Genomic DNA, 14,368 nt, shown 5'->3' on the forward strand with positions numbered 1-14,368 from the left:
TGGGATCTGGCCTCTGCCTACCAATATCTAAATGACGCAGATCTCTACGAGAAAAAACCTGTCGCGGAGCAAACGACCGCAGCCCGGAGCCCGACAGAGTGCGGACGGGCGCAGACGGGCTGAACTCAGGCGTAACTCCGGCGAAAGTCCGGCGAGCCACCTGCGCGTGCCCGCTGTGCGTTAGCATGACCACAATAAAAGGAGGTCTAGCGTCCTTCTGACGACTAGACCATCAACAAAGATGGCGCCGCCAGGCATCCTTCTCTCCCCCCAATATGTCCCCCAAAGTAGTGGAGGTGAAAAAGGGACCCGCTAAAAGAGCGGTGAATATTCCTCAATTATGGTGCAAGTAGAGGGCCAGCAGATTAAAACCAGGGGAAAACAGAAAACAAAATATAATAAAATGCCAAAACCGGGAAACATTAAAAATACATGTCTTACAATTTACGCTATCGCTGCTGTAAGCACAACGCGCTATGCACTCACGCTACCGGTCAGGTCAAGTATACCCCACCCCCCCTGTATGTACGGCGCGTACCCCCCACCCCCCGTATGTACTACGAGTACCTCCACCCACGTATGTTTGCACCATACCCCAGGCGCACCCCCACCCGCGTATGTTCGCACCGTACCCCAGGCATACCCCCACCCGCGTATGTTCGCACCGTACCCCAGGCGTACCCCCCACCCGCGTATGTTTGCACCGTACCCCAGGCGTACCCCCACCCACGTATGTTCGCACCGTACCCCAGGCGTACCCCCCACCCGCGTACTGCGTATACGTGAGGATTGGGGTACGCCTGGGATACTGTGCGAACATACGTGGGTGGGGGCATGCCTGGGGTACGGTGCGAACATACGCGGGTGGGGGGTACGCCTGGGGTGCGGTGCGAACACACGCGGTGGGGGGTATGCCTGGGGTACGGTGCGAACATACGGGGTGGGGGGTACGGCCCGTACATACGTGGGTGGGGGGTATGGGCCGTACATATGCCATGTTGTGGTACGCACCGTACATGATGACAAGTACGATGTGGGTGATGGCATGTACGTCACGTAGTGGGCCCCCTTTTCCTCGTGCATCGCAGCGTACTTAGCTTTTCTGGCACTTTTTGGCTACCATAAAAATATAGCCGTGCGGAGTGCTGTAGGTACGAATCGTACTTGATGGTCCGTAAAACGCTGCCTGACTCCGTGCGGACGTCGCGTACGCGCTGTCCAGGATTGGAAGTACGAATCATACTTGCTGGTTTGTACGGTGGAATTCCCGGGTACGAGTCGTACGGAGAAAACGCTCCGTACGACCATTTGTACCCGGGTTTTACAGGATCGGAATCGGCACCTCTATTATTGAAAATAATATTAAAAAACAGATTTGATTTAAAACAATATTAGTTACCTAAAAAACAAAATTCTTATAAACAATATTTGCGCATCACGATATTTTAGTATCACTGTATTCATTTTGTGTTATTTCTGCCTCTCAAAATGTTTAATCCGATATTTGTCCTAACAGCGTTATGACTAGTTGGCATATACCATTGTGAATCAGGGGTTGGTCATAGTTTTTGAATCCCATGTTTTGATATTGTTGTAGGACAGGAGAGTATCATAATGGAGGCTCTATGTTGTCTCTCATTGATTTCCAACATTAGCAATGTCAATTTCTTTTTGTTCGTCCTGGGTATTCATTTTTGAAGCACCAAACAAGGGGTATCATCATTTAATCCATTGATGTATGCTGCCAAATGGTAGACCACAGTTGCTCTTTCTTGAAGAGGATCTGTTCAACCTTTCTAGTTGCATTGCCCAGCTGTTCCAAAGCAACCAAATTGAGGTCTTTCACAGTATATTCATTTGGGATGGAGTGATTGTTCATTTCCCTGGTATTCGTCCTACACTGTATAGTGCTTAGATGTTTGCTGATCCTAATTCGGATCTTCATGCATGTCATGGCTATATATTTCAAGTGTCTAGCGCATTTAATCATATAGATCACATGTGATGAATTCCACTTAGTATGCTTCTTCAGGATACAAGATTTTTCCAGTCTAAGGTCAATGATTTTCATTGGAGTTATAAGGTGGCACACACTACAGGATCCTCAGTTATCTAAGGTAAACCAAAAGTGGTTATCTCTTTCCATGAAGGGTTGGTCTGGTTTAAACCAGGGAAATGCTTCAAATTGGTCTCCTTTTTGTGCACAAATCGGACTTTTTGAAAATGCAATTTCCTTGTGTTGAGAAAGTGCCCGTTCTTGTTAATGATCTTAACATGGTTGGATGCTGCACTATATGTTGTCACACAGATAACTGTGTCCATTCCCTTTTCTCTCTGTGCGACCTTCAGTTCCTCCTTCCTATTTTGATTCTTGGCGCTCTTCCTTGATTTGATATGATGAATTCTGGGTAGCTCATTGGTCTGAATTTCCCAGATAAATGTTCAACTTGTTCCTTGGAGTCTGCTGAGTTGCTACAGTTTCTCCTTAGCTGCAAAACCAACCATATGGCAGACTGTCCATTAGTGGTATGAGTGGAAACTGCTGAATACAAGTATGCTGATCATATTTGCTGATTTTCAGTAGGTTTTATTTCTCAAGCGCCCCCCACCTACCCCCCTGTTGTGGGATGAAGTTGATATCGAGGAAGGGCAGTTTCTCGCAACTCTTGTGGTCACAAGTGTGCAGCCATGCAGGAAGGAGGTTCATGGAATCTTCATTGCCCTCCTATTTCATGAAGACCTTTGTTGATGTATCATTTCTGTGTCTTAATGTGTGCCTTGAAAGGATTGTGTAAATTGAGGATACATTTGCTCTCAAATGATGTACATAGAGGGCTGCTACACTGGGGCAAATTTGCTGCCCATAGTTGTTCTGTGGGTTTGCAAAAATAAAGTACCTTCAAACTCGAAAAACAATTCTGTGAGCGCCAGTCTCACATATTCCAGTACGAAATGTCTGGGTGTATATAGTAATTCCATTCTTTTTTTTACAAAATTTGTTTAATCATATCAATTGTCTCCTCTTGGGGTAGACTGGCATAAAGGCTCTTGATGTCGAGCCCAAACAGTAGACTGTGTGCTGGATCAAAGTTGATATCCTTCTTTAAGAATGGAAAATCCTTTGTTTCCGTCAGATATGTTGGTGATCCGTGTAAAATAGACCTCAGGAAGAAGTCACTGAAGCATGACAGATGTACCAGAATGGAGCCTATTCCTGATACTATTGGGTGTCCAGGCAGATATTCCTATTTTTACGGACTTTGTGAAGTGTATAGAAATAGGGGTGATGGGGTCCATATTGAGTAAGAAGACTGTCTAATTTTTGGGAATTCCAGCCACCTTTTTCTGCTTCTTTCACCATATTCTGTTTGACAGCCATCAGTCTCTTCGTAGGGTCCTCCTGATTAACTTGCAGTTCTTGCTGCCTACTAAAAGTTGAATGCCACCACGCACAGGACCACTTAACCGGGCGATTTACGCGACACCGGCGAGTTTCCCTGCAGAGATGTATGGGACTCCTTAACAGGTTGCACATTTAAGACGGCAAACGGACTGACATCTATCGCACATTTTAAGCAAGGACCGGAATTTAAAAAGATAGGAGCACCCTTAAGTGGATGGTTACAGAAACACTCCAGAATATACTACATTTCATATTTAATTCTCGACTGGAGCACTTGAAAATCATCAATTTTGGTCTGTAGACCTCATATATAACATCCAGTACTTGGCCATCTTCGACATAACTATACTGGCAAGCTTTAGTTATAAGGATTTACACCAAACATGGCTTCCTGATGAAGGCTTATAGCCGAAACACACGTAGGATACAACTGATCTTAGCCATTAATATATTGAATATGTTCCTAGACTGAAACAAGAGGCTATATTCTTATTGGTGAAACCACATTCTCATTGAATTGTTACAAATTTCATATCAGGTTACAATTTGAATCATGTTTCATATCAACCATTCTTAAACTGCAATGAAAAGATTGGACACACTGTGTTTTGCATAAAAATATAATACATGTCACAAATGTTTGTATTAAATTACATTGCCTAATAAATAGTGGATAATTGTGGAAGAGAGTAGGGTTAGGATTAGGTTAATATACTATAACACAAATAGATTGAAGTGATATGTTCTATATTCAATTTTCGAATATGAAGATTAAATATAAGTACTGATTTTTAATGAACCAAATGATAAAAGAAAGAAAAAATATTTATTGTGTTGAACAAAAATAAACATTTGTACATTATCAGCATCTGGTTCATGTTACATTATTGTTGAAAATTCTAAGATCCACTTATTATTGAAATTTCTAAATTTTTTGTATTCATTTGCCATCTAAAAGTCATCTGAACTCAGCTTTGTAATCTCTTGTAGTATGCAGTACTCTGCCTTACCCCTTGTCAGCAGCTTTTATAGTGATGTCTGCCTTGTTCTGTAGTTCTTTAAGGGCTAATATCTCTTCTCAAAGTCATATTGTGGAATGTTTTGATTTTAGTGATATGTAGGAATTTGGTTTCTTTGAGCATCAACTGTTCAAACCTTTGGATTTCTATCATCATCATAGATGTAGGTTATTAAAAAGGTGGATTTTATCCGGTAGCCTGTCATCAGTCTCCATAGTTTCCTGTTTGTTTGTCTATAAAAAAATGTGCAGAGTTTTATTTTTTCATAAAATTCTGCCAGCTCACAATTGAGTCAGAACGTAATCAAAAGTAGGTGTAGGGACATATCCCAGCCCCTTGTTTAGAACCATGGTTTGTGTTGATATAAGAGCTTTGCATGGCAGGCTAATCACAAGATTGTACTTGTGCTCGTTCCTGATGTGGGGTCCTTCATCATGCTCCTTGTGTGTAATAATTTGTGTTTATCTTCCCACTATACCCCTTTCTTTTTTCTGTTCTTCTGTGGCCGTTGGCCCCTCCCTGTAGGCAGGTGGGTATCTGGGGGAATCTCTTAACGAAATGACAGAAATTAAGGATTTCTTCACACTATCTAAAATATAGAAGTTAAAGAAAGAAGTTAATAGAGTCTCACAGTAAAGCTTTTACCTATCTTCGACACAGGAGTTCTCTCAGCCCACAGAACAAGACATGAATAATATGGATAACAACTTAACAGACAGTAGATCCACAGACTCCGATGAATGGATTAGCGATGAGGACTACAGGAGTAGGTGATGGGGCAAATGAGGGAGAAGATCACAACCTTTTTTCTACCTCCCACCACCACAATATGGGGGCTTGATGATCCCCTACATTCACAACCCCCAAACTCCTCACTCCCAGAATACATCCACCCTAGAAGTAATAATCTAAAAAGAGGCAGTATTTTTGAAAAGCCCTCTATTCCATTCCAGTGGATTGATCGGATCACCTTTTGATTAAATTCACATTCATTTCCTCCACAGTTGTGGTTAAAAGGGGAGTAAGAAGACTTTAAAACTGGATACTAGACTAAATTACAATGATATCAACCTGAGCACAAGAGAAAAATATCACCAACTGTTAATATTCAGAAATTAACCAAGAGGTTACATTACTCTCTACCTAATATACTTCATCTATGATGGAGATCATGAACAATACTGAGACGAGAAATAGTTTTGCACAGTGTTTTTCAAAGAGCTAAATAAGGCAAGTAAATTCATTTAGGGCCACACCAGGTATAGTCCTCGACAACTAAACAATTGGTTAAGTGACACCATTGCTAATAAATGCAGGTACTGACCCTGAAGACCTGAAAACATTTTTCCCAGGGTCCAACCTACCTACAACTTTGGACCCTGTGTTGCAGATTGTAGAATTGTGGTTCTCTAGTTGGCAGAAGTATGCACCATGTCCAAGCAGGGACCCTTCCTTTTAGTCAGGATGAGTAAAGTACACACCTAAGTCTCCCTGTCCTCACCCTCTGGTAGCTTGGCACAGAGCAGTCAGGCAAAATTACAGATGCAATGTTTAAATCATTTGTATATAACCCACAGTAACACACTGATAACACCACAAATGGACACCACACCTGTTTAGAAAAAAAGTATCTTTATCTAAACCAAGCAAGATCAAAATGACAAAAATCCAATATACAGATATAAAAATATGACTTTTAGAATGCAATACAGTTCTGTCCATAGGAAACTCTAGATGCAACCCTTTTACAACAAAGCACCTGGGGTGCGCCAATATCACAAACAAAAATAGCTACAGGGAAGGTTATACGTCAGTTCCTTAATTTAATTTAATTTCATTTCATTTACAATTTATAAAGCGCCCGAACCACCCCATTAGGGTATCTCCGCGCTCGAAATGCTATAGGACTCCAAGGGGATACTAGATGAGAATAAAGTCGCTATTAACATCTTTCTAAACGTCAGATAGTCCGTACATAGTCGTAAGTGGATGGGGAGTTGGTTCCAGTATCGTGGGGCCAGGTGGTAGAAGTAATAATCTAAAAAGAGGCAGTCTTTTTCAAAAGCCCTCTATTCCATTCCAGTGGATTGATTTGATCACCTTTTGATTACATTCACATTCATTTCCTCCACAGTTGTGGTTAAAAGGGTAGTAAGAAGACTTTGAAACTGGATACTAGACTAAATTACAATGATATCAACCTGAGCACAAGAGAAAAATATCACCAACTGTTAATATTCAGAAATTAACCAAGAGGTTACATTACTCTCTACCTAATATACTTCATCTATGATGAACAATACTGAGACGAGAAATAGTTTTGCACTGTGTTTTCCAAAGAGCTAAATAAGGCAAGTAAATTAATTTAGGGCCACACCAGGTATAGTCCTTGACAACTAAAAAATTGTTTAGGTGACACCATTGCTAATAAATGCAGGTACTGACCCTGAAGACCTCAAAACATTTTGCCCAGGGTCCAACCTACCTACCACTTTGGATCCTGTGTTGCAGATTGTAGAATTTTGGTTCTCTAGTTGGCAGAGGTATGCACCATGTCCAAGCAGGGACCCTTTCCTTTTAGTCAGGATGAGTAAAGTACACACCTAAGTCTTGCACAGTGTCTAAGGGACTTGGAGCAGAGCTTTGGATTCGGAGCGGAGGGTTCTGGAGGGCAGGTACCTGACAAATTTGTCTTATAGATAACTGGGGTATAAGTTGTTTAAGGATTTATAAGCCATTCAACAGTTTTTTTTTTTTTTTTTTTAAAACCTTTATTCGGATATTTCAGATACACAGCTATTCAGCCGACAACCCGGAGGTTCGGCAGCTCGTCAATCAACATATGTAGTCTTCTATGGCTGTCATGCAGGAGAGAAAAAAGGTTTCAATTTTTAAAGAAAAACACAACAAGCAAGGCAATATACATCATTTGTTCGCGTCAGATCCCACCGATGAGGCGGCCCCATATCCACCATCAGATCAGCCCTCAAGTGTGGAGGGGAGGGAGAGGCAGAGGCACTAACTTTCTATCAGATTTCATCCGCAAAACTCAAGTCGGAAGTGGGGCTAGGGGGAAAGGTGCTCCTCTGGTGGGTCAGTGGCAGGAGGCAGGCAGATGTATCCCCTATACTGGTTCCACCCCCCCCACACCTTGTGCCATTTCTTGGGCCTCCCCCGTGCACAATACACTGTTTTCTCCCGAAACATGCACCAGTCCATGTTATCCTTCCATGCATCCAGGGTGGGCGGGCTAGGGGATCCCCACAGTCGTGCAATATCCCGCTTGGCCACCATATTACCAAGGGTCACCCATTGAGTCTGCGCAGCATCGTAGTCTGTAGGGCCCCACACGTTCAAGAGACAGCGCCGCGCCTCTGAGTGCAACACAATACCCGTGACCTCCTGCATCACAACATGAATCTGCTTCCACAATTCCGCAATCACACCACACTCCCATATAATGTGCAGAAAGGTGCCCACCATCCCGCAGCCCCTCTTACACAGCCCGTCCTCGGAGAAACCCATGTGGACCAACCGGGGGCCAGTGACATAGACTCTGTGGAGTATTTTAAGCTGGACCAGCCGCAGCCTGGCGGGGATGGCAACCTCTTTCGGGGAGGAGACAGCGCACTGCCAGTCCTCATCGTCCAGCTCAAGACCGTCTCTAGTCCACTGGTCCCGCACCCCCAGAAGGAGATCGGTACGGACGTTCACCAGCTTCTTGTAAATGAGAGAGATTGTGCTCTCCGGCACATGGCCGTCCAAGATCCGGTCCTCCAACGGAGAGGATTCGGGCACCTTCTCCCCCTCAACGAGGACCGACCGCAGCGCATGACGTACCTGCGCGTACCGGAAGTATTCCGTGCCCTCTAGCGCATATTCCGTCTGCAGCTCTGTAAACGACTTAATCCGCCCCTTGGCCAGCATGTCCCCCACCCTGGAGATACCAATCAGGTCCCATTTGTCGAAACCCTTAGAGTTCCAGAGTTTCCCCAGCTTGTCCGAGTCAAACAGCGGAGTGGCCAGTGTGAGTCTATCCTTCCACCCCAGGGAGTTTGTGACTGCCTTCCACACGTGCACCGCCACCCCGGTCGGCCCCGTGAGGGATCCAGCCGGGGCCCTTGAGTAAAGTGCTCTATAGTAGCCACCACCCCGCAACAACCACCGGTCCATAGCGAAGCCGGGGCTAAGCGCAGGACCGTAGACTCCGTGGTTGACTGCGCTCAGTTGGGAGGCCCAATAGTATCTCCGGATGTCGGGAAGCGCGATACCACCGTCATACCAAGGGAGAGTTAATTTTGCTATCGCTATACGCGGGCGGCCGTCCCACAGCAGCGAACGCTGTAGACTCTCAACCTCCCGAAAGTAACTGGCCGGGACCAGCTCCTGGGTGTTCTGCAGGGCATAGAGAAAGCGGGGAAGCGACATCATTTTAAAGAGCGCCGCACGACCGAGGAGGGAAAGCGGCAGCCGCCTCCAGCCTGCCACATCCCGCCGCAGGCGCGCCAACGGAGGGAGCAGGTTTCGCTCATACCGTACCGTGGGATCGGCTGAAATATAGATCCCAAGATACTGAAAGCCCTCCCGGGCGATCTGGATCGGGCAATTCCGCGGGGGAACCAGAGCGTCTCCACACAGGGCGTACAGATATGACTTACCCCAGTTGATGGTGAGCCCCGAGTTCCTCCCGAAGGAAGTCAAGATGTCGCAGACAACTATAAGGGACTTCCGGGGTGAGGTAAGATAGAGCAGAATGTCGTCAGCATAGAGGGAGATGCGGTCCTCGTGGTCGGGGGACCAGCGAATCCCCCTCACGTCTGGGTGCCACCGTATCCATGCCGCTAGCGGCTCAAGGGCGAGAGCGAACAGCAGCGGCGAGAGGGGACAACCCTGCCTAGTACCCCTTCCCAAGTCGAATGGATTGGAGGCCCTCCCGTTAACCGCAACTTTGGCGAGAGGTCCTTCGTATAAGAGCCTCACCCAGCCCACAAATCCGGGCCCGAAGCCGAACTTCGCGAGCGCGGCCCACAAATATGCCCACTCAACCGTGTCGAATGCCATCGTTGCGTCGAGCGCCGCCACCACGGCCGGTTCCCGCATCGTCCCGACCCTTGCGATCACACCATGAATGCGCCTAAGATTCAACGCAGTATTCCGATGCGGGATGAATCCAGATTGGTCGGGGTGGATCAGGTCACCGATCACCCTGACTAGCCGGCTTGCGAGGATTTTAGCAAGGATCTTCGGCTCAGCGTTAAGGAGCGAGATCGGCCGGTATGAACTGCACCTGTCTCTAGGCTTGCCATCTTTATGGATGACCACAATCGTTGCCAGGCGCTGGTCGAGCGGGAGGGAACCCGTCGCCCGCGCCTCCACAAACATGGCTCGTAGATGCGGAGCGATCTTGTCCGGCTGGAGTTTGTAGAGCTCAATGGGCAGACCATTCGGACCCGAGGCCTTGCCCGGACGCAAAGAACGGATCGCCCCCGCAATCTCATCGACCGTGATGTCGCCATCAAGGTCGTCCCTGTCCACATCGGAGAGGCAAGGCAGGGCGAGATCGCGCAGGAGTGCACATGAGTCCTCCACAGGCCTGTCCGACACGGATGTATAGACCGTGCGGAAGTAATCCGCAAAGCACTGGACTATGTCCTCCGGCTCCGTGACCAGGACGCCAGCCTCCGTCACTAGGTCCGGCACCACTCGATTGACCCTCTCCTTCTTGTCCAGCCACGCGATCAATTTCCCGGCCTTGTCCCCGACGTCGTACAGACGGCCCCGTTGTTCCCTACTCAGAGCCTTGGCTGCGTCAGTCACGAGGGCCCTGTACTCCGATTGCTTAAGGCTCAATTCGTGCAGCGCCTCCTCCGTGACCTCATCCTCCAGGGCCAGCCCTAGGTCTGCGATCTCCGCCTCAAGCTGGGCGACCTCCGCGTCCCTCCGACGCTTGGCCGCTGTAATCAAGGAGAGGGCCTCACCCCGAATCACGGTTTTGAATGCTTCCCACAAGGACACCGCCGACGTGACCGAACCGAGGTTTTCTTGAAAATAACGGTCGATCGCCTTAAGTACCGCACTACGAGTCACAGGGTCTCTAAGATGCCACGGGTTGATTGGGGCCACCCTGCCACCCACTCCTCTGGCAACATCCATACAGATCCACACCGGAGAATGGTCAGAAATACCTCGTGCCATGTGCCTGGCCTCAGAGACACTGGAAGCGTGTGCAGCCAGAGTAAGGACATAATCAATTCTGGAGAGACTGCCATGCGCACCTGAGTGGAAAGTGTACTGCCGTTGTGTGGGATGCAACATTCTCCAACAATCAACCAGCCCTAGGGTGTCTATGAAATCAGGAAGCCACTTCTGAGCCCCCCCCGAAATCCTCTGCGGGTGCCTGTCAAGCAGGCCGGAGCCGACCGCATTAAAGTCACCACCCACCACCAACACGCCCTCTGGGAGACCCAGTAATGTCCTCTCTAAGTCCGCTAGGGTAGTGGGCTGCAATGCAGGGGGGACATAAACCGACACCAGGACCAGCGTCCTGCCCTCCCACCGTCCCTCTACTGCCGCGAAGCGCCCCCTATCGTCTACAGTAGTAGAGTCAACCTCAAATGGGAGAGAGGACCTGACTAGTATTCCCGCCCCTCTGGAACCCGAGGTGAACCCGGAATGCGCAACAAACTTATAGCCTTTACGATTGAGTGCATGGCACGTGTTGCCAATCAAGTGCGTCTCTTGCAAGAGGACAATATCAGGGGCACATCTCTTCAGAAATTGCAGTACAATCCCACGCTTAATACGATCCCCCAGGCCATTCACATTCCAACTGAGTATTTTGAGGCCCCTACCCCCCATCCCAGCATGTAAGGAGACCACCACCACCCACGTGGAACCCGACCCGAACCACAGGAACTTGCATCTTGACGCCTTGCAGAACCAAAAACAACAACAACCCCAACAACAAACCCCACCCACCCCCCACCCTGCACCCCTGCGTAAGCTCTAAAGTGCCCCCCAACTTGCAGTGTGCCTGTCGCCCCTTATAAAACTAGTCTACGGAAAGAACCCCGGAGGAGAAAAAGCTCCCCTACTGCCCCCGCCACCCCCCGGACTATCATCCTCCCGGAGGGATCGGAGTCGTGGTACTTAAGTCCCGGTTCAATGTTCGTCACCGGCACCATCTGCGCCACCAGAGCGTTCCACGCCAGGCCGCCCTTGGGGCAGAGTGTCCAACCAGTCTCCGACCATGTCGGGTGCCTCAAAAAAGAAAGTTCGCTCTTCGAACACCACCCGCAACCTTGCAGGAAAGAGCATGGCATATTTTAGTCCCATCTCACGCAGTCTTCTCTTGACCGCCATGAAGCCTTGCCGCTGCTTTTGCACCATCTGAGTGAAGTCCGGATAAAAGCTTACAGTAGTGTTCTGGAATGGCAGCGGGCCGGCCATCCGCGATGCTTGTAGTATGGCATCTCGATCCCTGAAATTAAAGATCCGGGCGACAATCGGCCTTGGTGGGGCCCCCACCTTGGGCCTCCCGCCAGGAACTCTATGGGCCCGTTCGACGGTAAAGAACTTGCTAAGGCCTTTGGGTGCCAGATGGTTCACCACCAGGTCCTCCACGAACAGGTCCACTGACTGCTCCTCCGAATTTTCCGGGACCCCAATGATGCGGACGTTGTTGCGCCGAGCACGGCCTTCGAAGTCCTCCAACCGGCGGGCGAAATGATCATTTGCTGCCCGGAGAGTACGGACTTCCTGCTGGAGGCCGGAGACATCGCCCAGGAGGCCGGCAGTCTTGAGGTCCAAGGACTGAACCCGCTCATTAGTTTTGCCGAGGTCGGCCCGAACCAGGTTGACATCTATCGATATGGCATCTACTTTTTGTGCCAGGGTCTCAAATTGCTGCCCAATCGAGGACTTCATCCCTTCGATGGCCCCCATGATGTCCTGCAGGGTTAATTCTGTGGAGGGGGACGCCGCATCCTTCGAGGCTTCCGACGGCGGGCCCGATTCGCCCGGGGACCCCCTCTGATGGGCATAGCGGTCCATGGTATTAGTCTGGGTGGAGGTGCCCCGCCTGGTGTTCTTGGACTTCTGCTTTTCGGCGTCCGACCTGGTCGACATCTCAATCTGCCGTGTAGACAATCACCTGGCCCGTACAGGGTAAATGGGCATGCAACCAGTGGCTGGCACCGCGCTCGCCCCGTCCCGGGCGCCCTGGAGACTGGAAGGCGAAATCGAAAGTGAAAGTGAAATCCCCTCCACCTCCGACGACTCCTCCCCGACCAGGCCGCTGTTGTTCAATTAGGGCACGGGCACTGTGCCAACGCAAGTCCCGGGCACCGTGCGGGGATTAGGCCCCAAACTTCAAGGCAGTATAACTTCGGTCTCCGGTGGGCGATTTCGACCCGGACAACGGTTCCCGCCTCAGCAGCAGATCCTCTCCAATAGTCCGGGCATCAAGTACAGGATAATAGACAGGATAGATGCCGGAGGGAGCGAGGGTCTCGGGAGCTCTAGGCTCACGCGGCCATCTTGATCACGCGCTAAGCTCCTCCTCCATTCAACAGTTTTTAAATGTGATCCTCTTTCGCACTGGGAGCCAGTGCAGTTTATGGAGAAGGGGGAGAGATTTAGCTCTGGGGGGGGGCATTAGTCACCAAGCAGGCCGCCATGTTCTGGACTACCTGCAATTTGTTCAAAGAGCTTTCATTAGCTGCAATCTGTAGAGCATTGCAGTAGTCCAGACGGCTCAATACCAGTGGCTGTACCATGGTCTTCTGAGTGGAGAGCGGTAGAAAGGGGAAGACTCTCCTAAGAAGACTAAGACTATTAAAGCAGGTTCCCGCTGTTGTGGAAATATGTTCCCCCAATGTATGTTTCTGGTCTATTTTGACACCCAGGTTTTTTACTACCAGTTTTGGATTAGGGGCAAGGCCTAGAACCAACGGCCACCAGCTTGGGGACCATCTAACTGTTGCTTCTCCAAATAGCATTATTTCTGACTTTCCTGTGTTCAGTTGGAGGAAATTATCCTTCATCCAGTCCGCAATAGCTTTCACGCCCTCCGCAAACGTGGTCTGAATGTTGAAGTTATTTTTGTCGAAGGAAAGGAGAAGTTGGGTTTCATCAGTGGAGGATATAGGACAGAATACAAGTTTTCTCAGTAGTCTTGCCAAAGGGGTGACGTAAATATTAAAGAGAGTAGGGCTCAAAGAGGAGCCCTGTGGTACTCCCTTGGTCACCTTGCTGGTCTATGAGCGAAAGGGGCCGAGGTGAATGGTTTGAGTTCTTTCGGACAGAAAGTTATCCATCCATTTCAGGGCTTTCCCTTTAAGGCCAATGTCCTCCAGTCTCCCCAGTAGAGTCTGGTAGGAGATGGTATCGAATGCTGCGGACAAGTCAAGCAGCACCAAGAGTACCGTTTGACCACTGTCCAGCAGCGCTCTGATGTTGTCAGTAACTTCCACCAGCCCAGTCTCGTACTGTGTCTGGGTCGGAATCCAGATTGAGAGGCATTCAAACAATTTGAGGATTCAATGAATTCAGACAAGTGCTTGTTAATGTGTTTTTCTAGGAGTTTTCTCTGTAGAGGGAGCAGAGAGATGGGGCAATAGTTGGAAACATCCTCCGTGGGGATATTGGGGTTTTTCCTGATGGGAAGAATTGGTGCGGCTTTCCATTCTGGTGGGCGAGTGCCTTCCTTCCTTGAGCTATTTAAGATAGAACAGATGGGTCCGGCTAATTCCTTCGATAGAATTGAGGCAATTCTAGCAGGGATAAGTTCTAATGGAGACCCTGATTTTACAAATTTCAGGAGAGCCTCTGTCTCCTCCGGAGTGAGTGTTGGGTGGTTCTCCAGAGTAGCACCATAAGGGATTGCTGGTGGGGGTCAATCTTAGGGCCTATCTGTGAGCCCTTAGCCGCAGTGATTTTGTCATAA

This window comes from Triturus cristatus, chromosome 2_1 (genome assembly GCF_964204655.1).
Source record: "Triturus cristatus chromosome 2_1, aTriCri1.1, whole genome shotgun sequence".
Taxonomy (NCBI): domain Eukaryota; kingdom Metazoa; phylum Chordata; class Amphibia; order Caudata; family Salamandridae; genus Triturus; species Triturus cristatus.